Below are 18,743 nucleotides of genomic sequence, written 5' to 3' on the forward strand. Positions count from 1 at the left end.
CACATTAATTGTCCATACTGTGTCTTGTGCTAGTTGAAGGACAAAGAAATTGCCCTGTTTAGTAGTTCCTTTTCCCCACATCCTAAACAACCTTGAGTCTACACTTTTCAGGAGATGGCATTCAGTTTTTTACAGGTTTCACAGTATTCTAACAAAAAGCAGTTTCCCCCTTAACTTGAATAGGATTATGATGAAGGTCTTAAAGAGAAATCACGGATGGTATTCTCCAGAGACTTTTATGCCTTCAGGCTGCTTTATGCAGTTTTTCTCTCTAGACAAAGTTGATTTTTGACAAAAAATCTATAATACAGTAATCTCCTGCGCTGGGATCAAAGTGCTCTTTGTCCTTACAGCAAAACAGGTACGTAGGTAACATTCTACATACACTTTGCCTGCACGTAAAAGTCAGTGCAAGGTGCCCAAACCTTGCTGCAATCCAATGCTTGTGGGTTGTATTCAGATCTTGGAAAGTTAAATGCTGCTCCTAGATCTGTGCAACTATGTATTACTTCATTATTTTGTTCTCATTATTTGTGAATAATTCTCTGAAGCAATGAAGCTTTGTATGTCTGGAAGAGAAATTATTTGTATTCTAGGGCAAGTAGGCTGTCCTGTATTTTGCTGTCAGCTGTTCTGCAAGGAAATAATGCCAAGGAGTTAATTATATTGGCACTTGTCTGTATGAGAAACTGTTCTCCTGTGGGACAATTATTTAAAAAAATAATGATTTTCTTTTAGGTTTTCCTGCAAAGTAGCAGTTTCTGAAAAATCAGGTGTACAGGGATAGTACATTTCAGTTGTCCATACTGTTTTGTTTCCTTCTTTTATAACATTGACCTTTTGGCAGCTGCTTCTTAGAGTGAATAACGAGCATGAAAAATTCTAACTCCAATATGATTTTTTTTTTCCTTGTCTTTCATTTGCTGTTTTTTTCAACTCTCAAGATCCCATACATAACCTAGACAGGGATTCCTTGACTACTAGCAGGGACACCAGTTTGAGTGGAAATTAGACTTTGTGTGTTTGTGAACCTCCATCCACACATTTTGCATACAACTAGGTTATTTTTATAAGTTCTAAGATACAGATGGACTAAGTGAGAAGGTTAGGAAAAAAAGTATCTACTGTATCTCTGATCATGAAGCATCCATAATTTATAGAGAATTCTATTAAAATCCACATGAACCTAATTTAAAATTACTATACCCTAGTGAAAGCAATGCTAGGTAGATCTTCCACCTTCTATTGTCAGCCTCAACTTAGTACCACAATGTGGTAATATTTTACGTAAAATGTATGTAAAGGCTCAGGGATTTGGAACAGCTGGTGGAGAAAGATGGTTCTCCCTTGGTAGAAAATCAAGACATGATTGTGGGAGGGAAAAGGAGAAAGAAGATAGGTGACTGCTGAGCATCCAACAGGTGCTGATTGACTGTTGTCTGTCTGTTGTTAAACATTTTCTGTGCAATGGGATTCTGAAACTTATATACTGAATATAAGTTATTTTTATTTTTATCCCAGCTGAAAAATAAGAGAAGGTGAAATGAAAAGGGGCTGAGCTCTGAGATGTAAGTGGGGCTGGGAAACCCTAGGCTTTCTGAAGGAGGAGGGAAGCTGCCGTGAAGAGCAGGAAAGAGGGCAGCCCCCAGAGACTGTTAGCAGGATACATGCCACAGGAAAATGATGCAACACAGAGCCTTAGCACAGAGCAGTAGCATAAATGCCCTTTTGTAAGACAAGAGTAAACAGAGTTACTGGAAACTCAGCAGAAAGATATATTTAAGAATCCCGGTGTGGAAGAAGCTGTAGGATTACTTAGCTAAAACAGAGATAATATGAGGATATATAGTGCAAGCATCTGGGATCTAGGGGACTCATGAAACCCAGAAGGGGTGCTGACCCAGCATACAGGGTTATTATAGCGCTGGAGAAGAGAACAGCCAAGAGTCTCTGGTGTGCCCAGAAACCTCAGCCTTATGGAAGCAAACAAGTGTGAGACCCCCCCTGTTATGGAAAAATAGATAATCTTCAAATATGTGAATGCTTTGAGGCTTATCTGAATTCCAAATCAATTGAAGTTCATCTCTGAAGAATTACAATTAATGCCTATTTCTAATGAAAGTGTGTTCCCTGCTTGGAAGCATTACAGTGTTCAGGGCAAGAGCAAACATGTCCTGCTAATACTCTTGTTTATATCAAGGATTTTTCCCACTATGCTACAGCATTTTTCTCTCTCTTCTATGTAGTCTCACACACTTAGGCTTGTTTTACATAGATAAGCTCCTTATTCTCTGCTGCATTCCCTTTTAGTTGACTCTACCTAGAAAGCCAACTGCTTCTACATAACAAAATGCTCAGACAGGCTGGAATACCTGACTCTGACTATAAAAACCTGTAAGCTTCTCCTGTGATACTGGAATGAAAGGCCCTGATAGATGGTAAGCCATTCAGTAATCTGGATGGAATTCCCTAGTACTGTTTGAGGAATTAATTAATTCCTGGGCTCTGAAAAAAATCCTTTTTATAATATAGAGACCTGAATGTGACACCTTTTTTCACTTCTCTGGAGTAGCATTCCATAGGGACTTACAGGACAAGACCTGAGATTTACCTCTTCAAGGAATTCACCTGAGCTTTCTGAACTAGAGTCAAGAACTCTATGAGTTTTAGTTCAAGTGTCTGCCAGCTGAGTGGCTGTGGCAGAGCTAAGGCACTTAAAGAGTGTGCTCAATGCAGTAACTGCCCGAAGCCAGTGAGAAATTTTCTGTTGCTTCCACTATTTGCTAATTATATAACATTTTCCCTCTCTGCAAAGCCAGGGATAATGCTTTTCTAATTAATAAATGTGCTCAGGGAGGTTCATGTTTGAGCTTGAATTTCAATTTGTAAAGAATGGTATTAAAAACAGTGGCATTTCAGGTATGCATGGTGTTTGCATGTTTATCAGCCTTTTTTTATTGCCATTTTTGCTGAGGAGCATGTCTGTATTTTGAGTTTTAATGGTCATTCTTAGATTTTCACAGGACTAATGCTGCCTATTTGGAAGTAAGGAAACACTATTGATCTTTTGCAGAAAAATAAGAAAAACTTACTTATTTTGTATCTCAAATCAAATCCAGTTACTTCAAAAGTGAGAAAGTGGATACTATTAGCAAACTATTTTGAAGACAGATGGGTTGGGTTGGTCTTGAAGTATAAAATCACAGGTTTTTTATCATTTCCAAGGTTGTATCCAAGGACCATCCTGGGACATAGCTCAAAGTCCATAAAAAGAAACATGTAAATAGATGATTCTTGCTTTAGGGCATTTGTAATGTATGAATTCACCTGGCACCTGCTCATCTCAGCAGGCTCTGAAGCTTTTCAACTCCAAGGTCACTGGGCACTGATCATTACTACTTCATTAGCTACCTCTATAGGTCTTGTGATCTCTCAAAAACAAACCTCTGTTATTCAACTTTAATATGTCTTCATGTCTACATACTAATCTATCAGTCTAGACAAGCGATTTAAAAAAAAAACAAAAAAACCCTTAATTCAGTTTATGCACAAAGCTAACTGAATATCCTTGTGACAGCCTTAATATTTCTTGTGTCTGAAAGATGCTGGAACTTGCCATGAGACCAATGTTTTAAAGGTCAATCTATTTTTTAGTAAAATAATTAGGTAGTTTATATTTTAAATTTATCTTTTGTGTCAATCTTACAGGCAGACATACACAATAATTCTATAGCATGATGCAAATGTTTCAATAGCAAAAAGAAACCTTAATAGACCCTGCTTTCCTAGGGTTTTGGCTAAGCTCTTTTGGAAGTGTATTATATTTTTAAACAAATTTCCATCAATTATCGATTTGTTTTCAGTGAACTGCAGATATCAAATGATTAATTAGAGCAGACATGATACTGAAAATCTTCCTCTAGCAATAATGACCAAAAGAGGTTCTCTAGGGTTAAATGATAATCTTTTCTTGGGTTATATATATTTGCTAAGCTATTGCAGCTATGCACTTTGTTCATCATTTTGTTGTTTAAGATTGTAAAATGCTGAGTCTAGGACACTTCATTCTGTTACCTGAATACAAATAGGTGTGAGGAAATGCCTGTTTTTCCATCATGCAGGGCCACCTGAACAGGCTCTTGAAAAGCTTCTGCAAATTTGCACAGGGCCAAATTAGCCATTGGTTAATGTCTTTTGAATTACTCAAGTTTCTGTTTAGTGGAGATCATTGTAGATACAGGTAGATCACCAGACTCACATGGATGCAGCTTCCATGTGAACTATGCTGGTGTGCCTGTGAGTGCCTTTGCATTCTGTCATGTGTCCTGGGCCACCCAGACCACATCTCCCTGCTGTCCATCTGTCCCACCTTGTAATAGAATCCCCATCTGCCCTTCAACAAAATCCCCTGGGCATGTTGTTGAGTGGGAAGGTACCAAGTGACAGTGGCACATTTATCCCTTTCTTTTTATTAATTGAACTGGTGCCTGCTTCCTGCCAAAAGCTCTGAGGAAATGTGGTACTAATCATTTTATCTCATAAACAGAGTTCCTGTATCCACCACAGGCTTCACTGAACTTTGGCATCAGCTTCCAAACAAATTTACCAGTGTCACTGGTCTGACAAAACCAAGTAAGTGCCTCATGAAAATGGATCTGAGAGGAAATAGCCTTGTATCTTCTAAGAGAATGGACAGAACAGATCATGACCCTATGTACAATGCACTAATAACCTCTGTATTTCTTTTTTTCTTTTTTTCTTTTTCTTTTTCTTTTTGTCCTTCTTCAAATTTTAAAGCCAAGAATATAGTACAACATTTCAGGGAGAAAAACCCAAGGGCTAGACACCTTTTTTGATGTGGAACCAGCAAAAGAAAAATGTTAATAGTTATTTTAGACAAGCCACTGGTTATAGATTTTTTAGCTTTCTGAGCCAAAAGCTCTTGCTAGCTCTACCTGTAGCGGGTGTGAAAGCTAGCTCTGTGATCCAGGTAGGAAATACTTGGTGAAGGCATACTAAACAAAACAGGAGCATCTTTGAGGTAGTGATTCTTAGCATGCTGCCCATACACTGAGCTGTACAGACAAAAATGATTCACACCCTTTGAAATGTGGTGGGGTACGTGAGTCAACATGAGATTAACTGGCTGTTATTCCTTGATATATTGTAAAGGAAAACCTTGCTTCTGTATGCAAATTCACAATCTCTCCAGTGTGTTTTCTTTGTGAACTGCTGCGTGCCTTACACAGTGGCAAACACAGATTGATACTTAAATGGGTGGACAAAGGCAACGTGTGCATACTTCTCCATGAGTAAGCCTCTGTGGTTATATCTCCCTTTACCTACTGCCAGCCAAGCTGGGATACTGAATTCCAATCATGTAACAGGTACATGCTCAGGTTTATAGAGTACAAGTTTGTGAAGAGGTCAATGCAACACTTGCTGCAGATAAAAATAGCAATTTCTTTTCCCATTATCTCTGAACTAGGTTCAGAACACCTCCTGTACCACAAAAATAAAATAAATATCAGCTGAGCCTACAACTTAGCTGTATCTATGACTCTTGTGCCACTGTTCTAGATCTATAGTCACAGCTATTACAGAATCTACTTTTTGCAGGTGAGGTGCATTTTTATCCCTGCCCTGTGTTTGTGCATATACTTTCTGGGGAGCCTTCAGCTTCTCTTTCTTGGCCTGCATAGTATATAGGCCCCCACACACCACTGCTGGGAAACTGTTCAGTCTCTGGACTGTTCACAACTTTTTCTTCATCTGTCAGTAATCATAGCAAAGCAGAGGCCGTTGTGTCTTTAAGACAAACTCAAGCAGAACAATCACCATCTTATCCAACAGACCTCTATGTGTCATGCAGTTTGTAGTGTCCGGGGGGGGGGGGGGGGGGGGTGAAACAGTAGCTGGCTTACAGCAGCCAGTTAGGTCTCTGCTAGAGCTAGGAAAAATTATTATTGCCTGTACTCAGGTCCAAGAGGAAGGAAGTTTGAGTTCCTGACTCCCAACAGCTTGTTTTACAAACCTGGAGTCCACACAGTGATTTTAAGCATTTTATTAAAAAAAAACCCCAAAGCACTCTGCAAGTGGAGTGCTGGATGAGTATGGAGCTATTGGGGAATTATTCCACTCCTCACTCTCATGAGCTGTGGAGGTCAAGTATGAACTGTGATTCTTGTACTGCCCTTCTAACAGTAGTTCCCAGACCAGACCCCTCCTGCTCCTCATCACCCCAGCCTTCATGCAGAGCTGACCTGGGAGCCACATCTGACCCCTGGAGACCCCTCCATGCTTGAAGGGCAGCACTATGGTCCCTCCACTACTACACAATGCATTGTACAGCATCCCATGTCTTCCTGAAAGTGCATCATAGCCCACAATATTGGACCCACTGGACGCCAGATTAGGGAAATATGTACTGGTAAATGAAATTCGTTTAATCCCCTTCATCTCTCTGATTTTCTCCTCTAAGCGTGATTCAAAAGAATTTTAATCCCTCTCATGTAGGCCAGAGAAGGCATCAAGGCCAGTAGCTGGTCTACACCTAGCAGGAGAGTTGCCACACTTTATGTTCTCATTCTGCCTTAACAAACTCTCAAGTAAGGCCAAATAGACAAGTCCTAAGAATTGCATGGATGCTTCAAAAGGCTTTGAAATGTCAGATCAAAATCCTTACCCACTCTTGCTAACTGGTATTCTCCCTTAATAGAGGACAAAAGACTCATGCACTCTGAATGCCTTTCTTTATTCTGCTCTCCTTCTGGCAATTTAAAAGATTCCCTTGGTCTTTAGTATTGGACTTCACTACACTGTTTGTGTAGTGCTACTGCTTTGTACTGATGATTTCCAATGAGCTTGACATCATTAGCTATTTGGCTCCTGGTGTCAAGGAAAAAGTATATTTTAGCTTTTTCTTTAAAGATACTATTCAGCACATAGGTGCTTTAGTCTTTGAAAAAATTATGAAAGAAGCACCAGGTGGGAAAAACCAGCAAATAACTCCAGCCCACGACTATTATCTGGGGAATATTTAACTATAGACTGAACTGTAGACCTTTTATTAGTATCAGCTTGATGAGTCTATTGAAGTTTCTCCACAAAGTACAAAAGGTCACATGAAAAGAGGAACACATACTAATTTCGCTCTTCCTTTGTGCCATTATGTGAGGAAGGCTGTAAATAGCAGAAGTGTGTAATTGCGAGTCACACTCCTTTCTGTTGAGCAATTTGTCTTTTTTTTTTTTTTTTACACTCAGGGTTGCCATGCAGAAGTCAGGGAGATCTCAGTGCAGGGAAGCACTGAGATATACACGGCTTATGAGACTTTTTCACTCTGCCTGAAGTGCAAGCACAACTGTGTGCTGTATACATCCAGCTGGCTTGGGGATGGTGGATTTGTTTTCTGCACAAGTCCATAAGTGCTGTTGTGACATCTACCAGCACAGGTGTAATTGCCTTGAGAAACCACCCCCTGGGCTCTCTTGAAAGCCAGAACTCCTCTGTCTGTTCCTTGCACGCAGCCACCCAAAACAGTAGGGAAAAGGTAGCAGAGTGCCCTGTTCTGCCCTTCCTCTTTACCTGCTGATCAACTCCTTCCTGAGAGGACACAGTCCCGTGGCCCATGGAAGGGTGCCCAGCAGCCACAGAGCTCTGCAGGCCCCTTGGACAGACCCCTGCCTGGGGTTTTGTTTGGTCAGGAATGAAGAACTCCAGCAATCTGGAGCAGAGCCCTGTTGTGGTATGGAGAGCCTCTCTTAAACAGGGTGCATGGGTCTGCATAGGCAGGTCTTGGCTGCTCAGTTTCAGAGCAAAACATTACTGTAAAAGAAAACAAAGAAAAAAAAGCTGTGTCCTTGGCTGAGGATAAACCCAGCAAAGCAAATTCAATCCCTTTAAAATGTAAATATTAATTTAAACTTTCATTTTAACAGCACCTTTGGGTCTGTTTCCCTTTGGCTGGAATACCTCCCCTCTCACCTCTGCTGCTGGGCAGCACTGCTGGGATGGGAGAGCCCATCCTTTCCACAGCACAGGGAACAAACTACCCAAGGTGGGAGGAAGCTGTTGCCAGAAGAGTCTTGTCTCTGGGGATCATGACATGTGCAAAAGAAAAGGCATCCGAGTTGGACCATGGGAAGAACATGCTGAATGCCAAGCAGGCCATGCAGTCTCACCAGGCACTCCAAGATGTGGCTGAGCCTGCTTGTTAAGGAACTTTTAGCATGTCTTTGAGCTGTCTCTCTGCCCCAGACTCACAGCAGCACTGTGAAAGATGATGCCTTAGCTGACTGCTCAACTCTGTAGTCAAGAAGCACAGGAGAAGAAAAAAGGGAAGAAAAAGAAGGGAAGAAAAAGGTAAGAAGGAGATGGAAAGAAGAGGCTGAGATACAAAGAGCATGGTGGCAGGCAGCTAAATTTACCTCTTTTCTGATGTTTATGAAAATAGACAAACCTAAGAGAGGCCTCAGGTATGCTGGCACTCTGTTGGGCGCAAAATGTCTCTCGAAGATACGAAGGCCAGTGGCTCTAGGTAGGGATCATTGCTAAAGGATACCACCCTCCTGCACCTCTCCTTAGGATTTCTGTGACACTGTGAATCTCCCAAAAATATGAGGATTGCTGTTAAGAATAATCTTGAGTGCTGCAGTTTTGGCCCAACGGTTCCTTCTTCCACATGCCCCCTTCTGAAGATGTATTATTTTAATGGAGTTTCTAGACATCCATGTCTAGATTAATCTTATGTTTCTGTGAGTAAAATTTTCTGATTCTTGTAAACAATGTTATTTGCCCAACTGAGCTGTTCTTCGGGCAACTTGAAATTCAGGGGTCTGTACTTATATTGTGTTGAAAGGCACAATTCCCAGTAGCTAGGAAACCTGTTGTGCCTGCTCAGAGAGGGACCTATTTTCATCTCTGCCTAGCAAAGAGAGGAATTTTAAGTCAACCTGGCTTTCCATCCTCAGTTTGTAATTCTGTTGCTAAGTGGCAATGAAAGAAGATTATCGGATCACAGATTAACAGAAACCTCTATTCAGTGCTCTTGTGTAATTATACATTTCAGTTACTTATTTGAGAACTGAACTTTAGCTTCTGTGCTCCTACTTTAGCCTCACCCCTCAAGAGATTTTTATCTTCAGGGTCTGATTAGGATCCTGATAAACTGGCCTTTCCTTTCCACACTTAGCTGCTGCAGCCTGAGGTGGCTCTGCCTGCAAGAGTAACCTGAGGGTCTCTCCTCTCAGGGAGTCTCAGAAACTAAACTCCTACCCTAGTCTTTTGGAATAATTTGTTTTGGGAGAAAGCAGGAAGAGTATATAAAATGGTTTAAAGAATTCAGACCCCTCAGAGGTTACCCATTTGCTTCCTCCACTGATAAATTCCTTTTCCCCCCCTCTCTTTTCCAAGCTAATATGTTCCACTCTCTCAGACAAAAGTGGCCAAGCAGCATCAAAAAGTGGAGGAAGACACAAGCCCGAGTGGCTGAGGTAATTATAAAAGTTAAGGGTGAACCCCTGGCAGAAATTGTTTAGAGTGGGTTTTGAGGGGAGCACAGTGGAAAGGGCACAGAAAAATCAGGAAACAGCATATCTGGCTAATGTTGGGAATGCAGACAGAAAGGGAAGGAGAAGTCTGGGAAGGAGATGTAGTTTGTCAGCTGTGAGGATAAGGTGGTAGTACACTGCACGTACATTCATACAAGTGCGAGGAACAAAGGACTCCTTGTGTAGGAAAATTTTTTGATTATTTTAAGTAGAAAAGCTGCACCAGGGAGAACCATGCAAGGAACAGGAGACAGAAGAAAGGCAGAGCTGTTTGGAGACCCACCTCTGTAACTGAGCAGGAGGAAAGAACTGAACTAAGCATTTAACAGGAGCAGGGAAGGGGAATGGTCGGAGGAACCGCCTGGTGTAAATTCAAGTAAAAGGAAGAAAAGGCATGGAGGGATGATGAGAAAAAAAACCCTGCAAAAACAACAGAAGGGAAGACTGTTTGCAGGGAGAGAGGACACACTTTCAGGCAGTCATAGACACAGACTGTCATACAAATAAAACACAGAAACAGAAATCAGCAATGTATAAAAAAGCAAATCTGTTGGCAGTTCAATATACCTGCTTTACAGGGGACTGGTATTTTCAATATCTTATGCTCAAGTCTCCAAGGGAAGCAGTAACTCGAGAACAAACAAGGCTGAAATAATATTTTCTGAGTCTGTCTCTGTGTTTTAAACTGTAACTGATGTTAAACATGTGCTGCCCCTGTGCCTACTCAAGACTGTGTTTGCTGCAAATCCTGCTTTACAGAGCTCTTTCCAAAGGAGACACTGGGTTTTTTTGGTCTCAAATTTTAGAAGGAATGAATTCACACTGTCTTTTTCTTATGAAGAGCTTGTGTAATTATCTTGTTAACCCAGCCTGCTGTAGCTTTGCATGTAATTTCTCTTTGGAGGTAACTGCGCTGTTTCCAAACAGGACACCGTGCTTGCTAAGATCAGTTTTAGCTCAGTGGCTGGAGCAGGGTAGCTATTGCCAAGAGTAATGGGTCCAAAAATGGAACTCCTCTTGCTGGGATGAATCAGCTGATCAAACACTAGGTAAACATTCAGTTTGTGGCTCCTACACCAGAACAGATTTTCCCCATGTATATTATGGGTCCCTTCAGAATCAAAGAAGAGGATTGGCAAACAGCAGGAGGTGTTTGCTGCCCTCGAGATTTGGGCACAGCAGCCCAGATGAGGGCAGGATGTTAATTCCTTTCTTTCCTCATCCAAATCAATTAGGATCTGAGACACAGTTTTTTTGAACTTCAGCCTGAACAGGTAACTGACTTCATCATAACAGTGCCCATTGGACTATTACATGTAAGGGCCTGGAAGAGTTTGCCATGTGGAGATGGTGGAAAACAGAGAAGTGAGCAGGCAGAAGAACCAGCTTGTACTTCTGAGCAGTGATATATAGCTTGTGATTGCTGATCCCATAAGCAGCCTGCTTTGGGGAAAAAAAAAGAAGAAGAAGAAGAAAAAAAAAAGAGTTTTGTCTGGTGTCAGGTAGGGCCCCTTCTTCTAAAGTCATTCTGGAAGGAAGAAAAGTACTTTTCAAAAATAGAGAGCATTCTTTTTCATTCCTACAGACATCCTGCTGCTTTTGTGGTTAGTCATCTGCAGTCTAAACTCCAGCTTTAATCAGAGTTATCAAAAACTAAATTGCTTGTACTCATGAAAATTAAATTACTAGGACTATGTCAGCCTTGCTGTTTTCCAGAGTATTCAGTTATGGCAGGATGACTAATTTATCCCTCACCTTGTAATTACATATGTTTCCCTATATGACTGATGTGATTTACAGAAACTGCCATTAGAATGACACTTGCCTCTCATGCCAGGCTGAGCTCTGCTCACAAGGAAAAGAAATATCTGGACCCTCTCATGGTGTCCTTGCCTGGATGTTGAGGAAACTATCAAGAGAACCCTGATGAAGCAAACACAGCAGTGCCCTCATTCTTTACTTTAGGTCAAGTTTAGTTTCCTCTTACAAATCTTGCAGAATAGTGAGGTGGAAAAAGAAAGAAGCAGTGATAAAAGAAAAAATGCTTTCTGTGGAAAAACTATAAAATATGGACAGAGAAAAGGGGTGGAAAACATACTTTATTGCAAAGCACATAACAAGATTTTTCTTTTTCCTAGGGGATATCCTGTGTTGTGTTGTGCAATATTTTTTATCAATCACTTCCTAATTTTTGCTGAAAAAAAACCCCAAACAAAACAAAAAAAAACATCCATAGGTCCCTTTCTAAAGATGTCATTGATAGGTTGTTCCTTTTGACTTAGAGTAATAGCCATACAGAAGCCACCACACAGTGAACTGTGGTGCTGGGATGCTTTTTTTGTCTCCTCCTGTAGCTTGACTCATCACCTCTATAAGCCCAGCACATGGGTAGAGGTATCTCAGGTTAAAATTATGCAAAGCTGAGAAGAAAAAGAGCGATGGAAATGGGGATAGAGGTGTTGCTCTGGCATTACTTGATGATTAGAGTGCTGATCCCTCAGGGCACTGTTTGTTAGCTGCAGTTCTGTTAATCAGGTTGTGTATTGTTTCTCTTTTCATTACGGCGTGCGTCAAAACTTCTGAAAGAAAAATGCTGAAAGAGAGTCCTAAGGGATTCATCTTTTGAGAGCAAGAATGTGTAGGTATGTCGCCAGAGAACATCTTATTTAACAGGTCAATGACAAAGCTGGAAAAAGTCATTACTATTTGGAAGGGATTTGTTACCTACGTGAAAGGAAGCACTAAAAGAGAGAGGCTGTACTGCAGTCCGGGGCCTTGTCCTTTGTTCCCATGGGCTTTCCTAAGCCCAGCCGGTTATATTTCAATGCCACTAACGATGTGTTTGTAGCCGAACCCAAACCCTCCCAGCTGCCCCGAGGCCTGGCAGAGGCGTCGGTGTCTCCTGGCTCCGCCGTGCGAGCCCCCGCAGCCCGGCCGCGCCTCTCGCCTCCCGCGGCAGGCCGCGGACAGCGGTCACGGGCTGCCACCTGCCGGCCTCAGGCTCCGCTCGCCTCCTCCTCGCCCCCGGGCGTTTCCCTCCCAATCTAGGAAAAAAACACATCTTCGTGTTGTTTTTGTTGGTTTGGTTTTGGTACCGAGGCAGTGGGGCAGGAGCTTTCCTGCACGGAAGGAGGGCCAATGGAATGCTAGGGTGCCCCGGGAAGAGTGTGGCCGGCAGGATGAGGGAGGTGATCTTTCCCCTTCAGCCAGCCCTAGTGAGGCTGCATGTGGAGCGCAGTGCCCAGTTCTGGGCTCCTCAGTACAAGAGAGACAAGGAGCTACTGGACAGGGTCCAATGAGGGTCACGAAGAAGATTTGGGGTAGGGACCATCTCTCTTAGGAGGAGAGACGGCAAGAGCTGGGCCTGTTTAGTCTAGAGAAGACTGAGAGGGAATCTCATTAATCCATATAAATTTCTTAAAGACAGGTGTCAAGAGCATGGTGCCAGACCCTTTTCAGTGCCCAGACACAAGGAGTAATGGCCATAAACTAACACTCAAGACATTTCACCTCAACATGAGGAGGAACCTCTTCCCATTTAGGGTGGCCAGGTGCCCAGGGAAGTCATGGAGTTCTCTCTCTCTGGAGATGGTCAAAACCCACTTGGACACATTCTTGTGTAACCTGCTCTAGGCGACCCAGCCTTGGCACGGGGGCTGGAGTAGATGGTCTCCAGAGATCCTGTACAACCCTAACAATTCTGTGATTCCATAAAGGAAAGATTCAATTGTTCTGCTTTGTGAAATGTGTTATGTCTTTGGTGCCTCCTGGGAAGCAGCTGGTCATTTGTTGGTAATAAAGATAACAAACCAATTAATTTATTTTCTTTTCACTGACACCAGTAAAAATGTCAGCCATTCCTCTGCTGCTGTGATACGGAAGCTTATCAGTGGTGGCAGACAGAGCCAGACATAATTTAAAAAATCAACCCAAAAAAATCATTCTGTTACCAAAGTAAAAAAAAAAAAAAAAAAAAAAAAAAAAAAAAAAAAAAAAACAAAAAAAAAAAAAAAAAACAAAAAAAAAAACCCACCAAAACAACAAAACAAAACAGCTGAAGGCAGATTTCCATTTCCCTCCATTTCCCTTTCCACTGAAAGCCTGGATTTCTTTTCTAATGTTCTGCAGACAAACTTAATGTACTTAGATATTGTCAAATTCCAACTCCTCTTAACAAAAAACCACCCAGCCCGCTGGATGAGTAGGCGGCACTGTGGAGTATTTCAATTGCTGTTGATCCTTTAATCTGGCAGTAGAGCACAGCAGGAAAAGGTAGACGTGGGAAAGAAACAAAAAGGGGTTATCTGAGGGGCAGGGCCTTCCAAAGCAAGCTCTCTATGAAATGAACCCTGGTGGTACTAACTACTGATTTATTTGTGGTACAAATTCCTTCCAGTGCAGCAAACATTCCTCACAGAGTATTTCTCCCTGACACACAGCAGATAAATTAGTAAACTCAGACTGAGCAGTATGTTCAGCACATCCTCTTCCAGGAACTATTTAAAAAGTAACAGCCTCTCTTCTTCTTCCACTTGATACTGTGACAGACATTGTGTCACATTGTCCTTTTCTGCTAATCTCGAATTTCAAATAATCTCTTACTGATGCAGTAAGAGAGCCTCAAATTGTGTTTACAGCAGAACCCCACTGCTTGGAGGCTTTCTACCTCAAATTATTTTATTGCTCCTCAGACCACATCACATCAAGAATGTTTTTGTTCCATTCATGCTGCATTCGAAAAGTCGTCTTCTTCTTTTGTCATAGGTCAGAATACTCCTTCTCAGTGAAAAATCTGAGAGATATATCTGAGAGACAAGTGAAGACACTGGGCCAGCACCATGTTCTGTCCTTCCCTTTGGATTTTGCACTGTGGATGTAGCATCCTGGCTCAGTCCCTTCCTTGCCCACCCCTACCCTGCTTTGCTGACAGGACAACGTGAACAGCAATGAAGGCATCAACACTTTGCAAGTGCTGTTCAGCAATAACTAACACAGCCCTCTGTTAGCAACACTGTTCTGGTCATAAATGAAAAGCAGCACCACAGGAGCTCTACAAAGAAAATTAATTATTTCCCAGCCAAAACCAGTATGGTGGGATGCCAGACTGCACTACAAGTTATCAGTGTGATTTGTAGAAAGGGGATCACAATAAAGGGGTGAGATCTTTGGTAAATGATACACTGAAATACCCCTTGTGTTAGTGGGTGTCTTGAAAGTCTATGATTTTCCAGCAGAATGTTTGTTTAAATATCTTTTTCAAGACTTTCTTAATCCTTAAACAGACAGCTGTACTTCTATACTGACCCGGATTAATTCACAAATCAAATTTTACTGTGGCTGGTTTCCCAGCTTCTGCTACTGTGTTATATTACTTGTATCTTCTTTTGACACTGGTTTGCAGGAATTTTCTTGATTTTGAAAGGAGAACAGGATGGAAAAGGGTGAATATTTAAAGGCAGCTAAGTATTTGGGGTTTTTTTTTGTTTTGTTTTTGGTTTTTTTTTGTTTTTTTTTTTTTTTTTTTTTTTTCCCCCCCTCCTTATTTTAACCCTATCTTTTCAAAAAAAAAAAAAAAAAAAAAAAAAAAAAAAAAAAAAAAAAAAAAAAAGGTAATCCTGAGTGTCTCATGAGTATTTTGAACCAATCTTTTGAAGTAACACAAGCACAGTAAGCCAGGTAATTTATCAGAGTTTATAAAGATATTTGACTCTATTCAAGTTGTAAGGGGAATTTTCATGTGAGAGAAGACCTTGTTCAGTTCCATTTATTTTATCTTCCCTTTCTTCAATAAGAACATCCTAACTAACATCAACAGCGCCGTAAGGTCACTCTGTTTGGACTTGCTTCACATGGTATCAAATATTTAAATGCTCATTAATTCAAAGAACAGACGCGTGAGAATGACCCTTGTGCTCCTTGTTCAGGACACGGCCTTGAGATCTGTTCCAGCTTGTTTACCTCCTGTAGTAGGGACTTCATCTACCCAGGTGACAGCCATTTATCCAAAATGCAGGAAGCTCAACTACACACCAATTCCACTAGCACCACCTGGAAAAGGGTAATTGAAACATATTTTTACCCTGACACTAAATGTAGTTTGCTTGTTTGCTTAAAGAGATACCTGAAAAACCTCACACAGAACCCTGACTAATATGGTTTGGTTTGTTTGTGTTAGGGAAAAATATCTTATTCCAGTAAGGCAGACTATAGGGAGTTCCAAGTTGCCAAGACTATGAAAAATCAAAAATTTGTATGGATCTGTATTTCATCTCTCCCACCTCCTTCCCACAAAACCAAGGTAGGATGGATGACAAGGAAAATTTTCATTAACAGATCCATTATTTTGACAGTACCTCTCCTGGAGTTCTGACTCAAAAAGGGTATGAGAGGCTTCCTGTCTTTTCTGCTGTTGCAAAAATCAAGCTTGCTCGTTCCAGAAGTGTAACACAGGATGATAAATGACAAAACAGGGCACACAGGGCAAATGTGCCCATCAGTACTAGCTGTGGCATCGGCAGGTGTGTGATAGATCAGGTGAGACACATCACCTGGGAGATGCCATTGGGCTCCATCTAAAAGCTGATGCTCTAAGTACATCATTCCTTCTAGTTGGAAGCTCTGTTTTTAGTCTTACTGTCAAGAAAGAAGTAATAGGTAATACTTAGGGAACAATAATATTAACAATAATAATATTGAACAGCAACAACAAAAATAGTAATGAAGTAATCTGCTTTACAGAGGGACTTGAGAACTTTTTATAAGGGAAAGAAATCTAGGGAAGCAAGCAAGGCAACAGCTTGGGTAGAGTGAGTGGCAAGAGAAGGTGGCAAAAACCACCCAGCTGGGATGGAGGTTGTCCTGGGCTATCACAGGTCAGCCCAGGGTTTGTGCCCTCCTGCTGTGCAGTGCCATGTCACTGCCACTCAGTTACTCCCAGCAGCACAGTGTCTGCCGCTATCCCATGTTCCACAGCTGTTTGGGAGGCTGGATTTAAGGTCTGAGCGACACCCACAGCTGGTACCAGCACTGTCTGCTCAAACGCCTGCTCTCCACCAAGGTTTAAACTTTAGCCACGCTCCAAATATCTTGGATAATCATTAGCCAGAGAATCAATGCTGTTTTTTGCGTAATCATTGTGAGGTGATATCTCTGAGTTCTATTTGCTCTAGCAAATAACAGATAAGAGATCTAAGAGAAATAGTCTGATGAAATACTTGAAACGTAGGTCAGAAACGAGCTTTGGAGCTGAGGTGGGAAGGCTATAAACCCTCCTGCTTACCCAGCACACAGTAGAACATGTGTTCAAACTTTGCCATGTGGTTTTTCCCCAGCATGTCCACAGCACCTTCTGGATGCACTCCTACCATATGGATGAAGACACTTTCTGTTACATATTTCAAGGAAATGACTTTCAGGGCAATTTTAAAACCAGTGCTACCACTCCATAAACATCAGTATCTAACAGAAAATAATGAACCAAGTAGAGGGAACATCTGCACAGTGTGAATCCTTCTCTCCCTAGGCTTCCCTAACAATACAAGATAATGTTGGAAGTTTCACCATCTGGCATGTAAAAAAAAAAAAAAAGAAAATTGCTTAAAATTACAAAATAATACAAATTTCAGCTGTGGGTCCCAATCTCATGCCCCCTTTCATTATAGCCTCCATGGCTCTACAAATGGGTAGCTGTAAAAACGAGGATAATACCAGCCTCACGCAATAGGGATCCAGCTCCGCATTTGATTTTTGGCTGCCAGGGTGCTGAGCCATGCTGGGGAGACCTGACCTCCTGCAGTGCTGGCTCCTGGGGTGAGCCACAAGGAGAAACTGGGAGCTGGGGACTGCAACCACTTTGCTTCCTGTTTCCTGGCAGTGACTCTCACTAGCCACACCAGAGGGTTGGGGCACTGGGCATGGCTTATTGAGCAGTCAGGGCCTTGCCCCACATCATTATTTTTATTCAGTGATTGCTGTCTATGCAGGGAAAGCAGAACACCCTTTCTCCTCATCCAGGCATCTTAATCCATCATTTTCGCTCAGGTGAGTGCTGTCCTGTTACAACTTGATGCCAAGACTCTCCCTGATCATGCCAAAAGTCCTTGCCATCTTTGCAGCAGCAGCCACCCAAAGATGCCTGTGGAAGGTTTTCCTACCAGGGCTTTCAGCTTCTCCCATGTCTGGAAGCCATTCTTCAGTACTGTGTGTTCAGTAACCCCCACTGCCTTGCTTCTCCATACACTTGGGCCTTGAAAAGCCACCTTGAAACTGGGCAAATTATGTGCTTTGAAAGCCTGCATAGCAGCAGGCAGATGCCAACTTTCCTGCACGTAAGGTAAGAAGGACAGATGGCTGTCAATGCACTCTGAGCTCCCTGGATTCTCAAAGGCCACCAGGAAGGAGAAGGGGCCAGGAGAGGAGACAGCCAGCACCACTAGCTCCACCACTGCAGTGCGCACAGGAGGAGGGATGCATTTTTGAGATGCCTCAAGGCCATAAACACCTACCATCACTCTCCTAGGGATAGTAGCTGATTTACTTAACTTTTTAAAAACTGATTTATGGCTGATAACCCTGACAAGCTTTAAACCTTTGATGGTAGACTCTGATCAAATTCCCAGTGAAGTATGGAGCCTGGAAAAGGTTGTACTGTCTGGCAAAGTCTAACCCAGCTCCAACTAGACACTGAGGGAAGACACAGAAATACTTCCTTGTGAGTATGCAGGACACAGGCTGCATCCTTGTTGTGGCAGGCTGGCTCACACTCATGGAGTCCAACATACTCTGCAAGGATTCACGGGTAACATAAATCACAGAAAAGCTGCATGGATATAATCCCTGTCATGCTGGAATTTCAGCATAACTGTGCTCTATTATTCTTAGATAAGAAAATTACAGACTTTGCTTTTCCTTTTGAAGTCACAACAAGGCATCTCTCACAAAGATAAGTGTCTGAGGCTAATCCCCCTCTTGGGGTTATCTAGTAGTCAGATGCTAACCAGGAACTTCCATCAATTTGGGGCCGTACATTCCATCCACCAGTCACTATCGTTTACAAAACACAGCTCCATTAGAAGTGAGTGACTTAATCTGATGGATGTTCTGCCAGCATTAACACAAGCTGATATGCTGATAGCAGCTGTAGCCTTGGTACTAGACTAAGTCAAATAATGGAGACTCGCTCTGAATGAAGCC

The sequence above is a fragment of the Hirundo rustica genome, chromosome 1 (genome assembly GCF_015227805.2).
Source record: "Hirundo rustica isolate bHirRus1 chromosome 1, bHirRus1.pri.v3, whole genome shotgun sequence".
Lineage (NCBI taxonomy): Eukaryota > Metazoa > Chordata > Aves > Passeriformes > Hirundinidae > Hirundo > Hirundo rustica.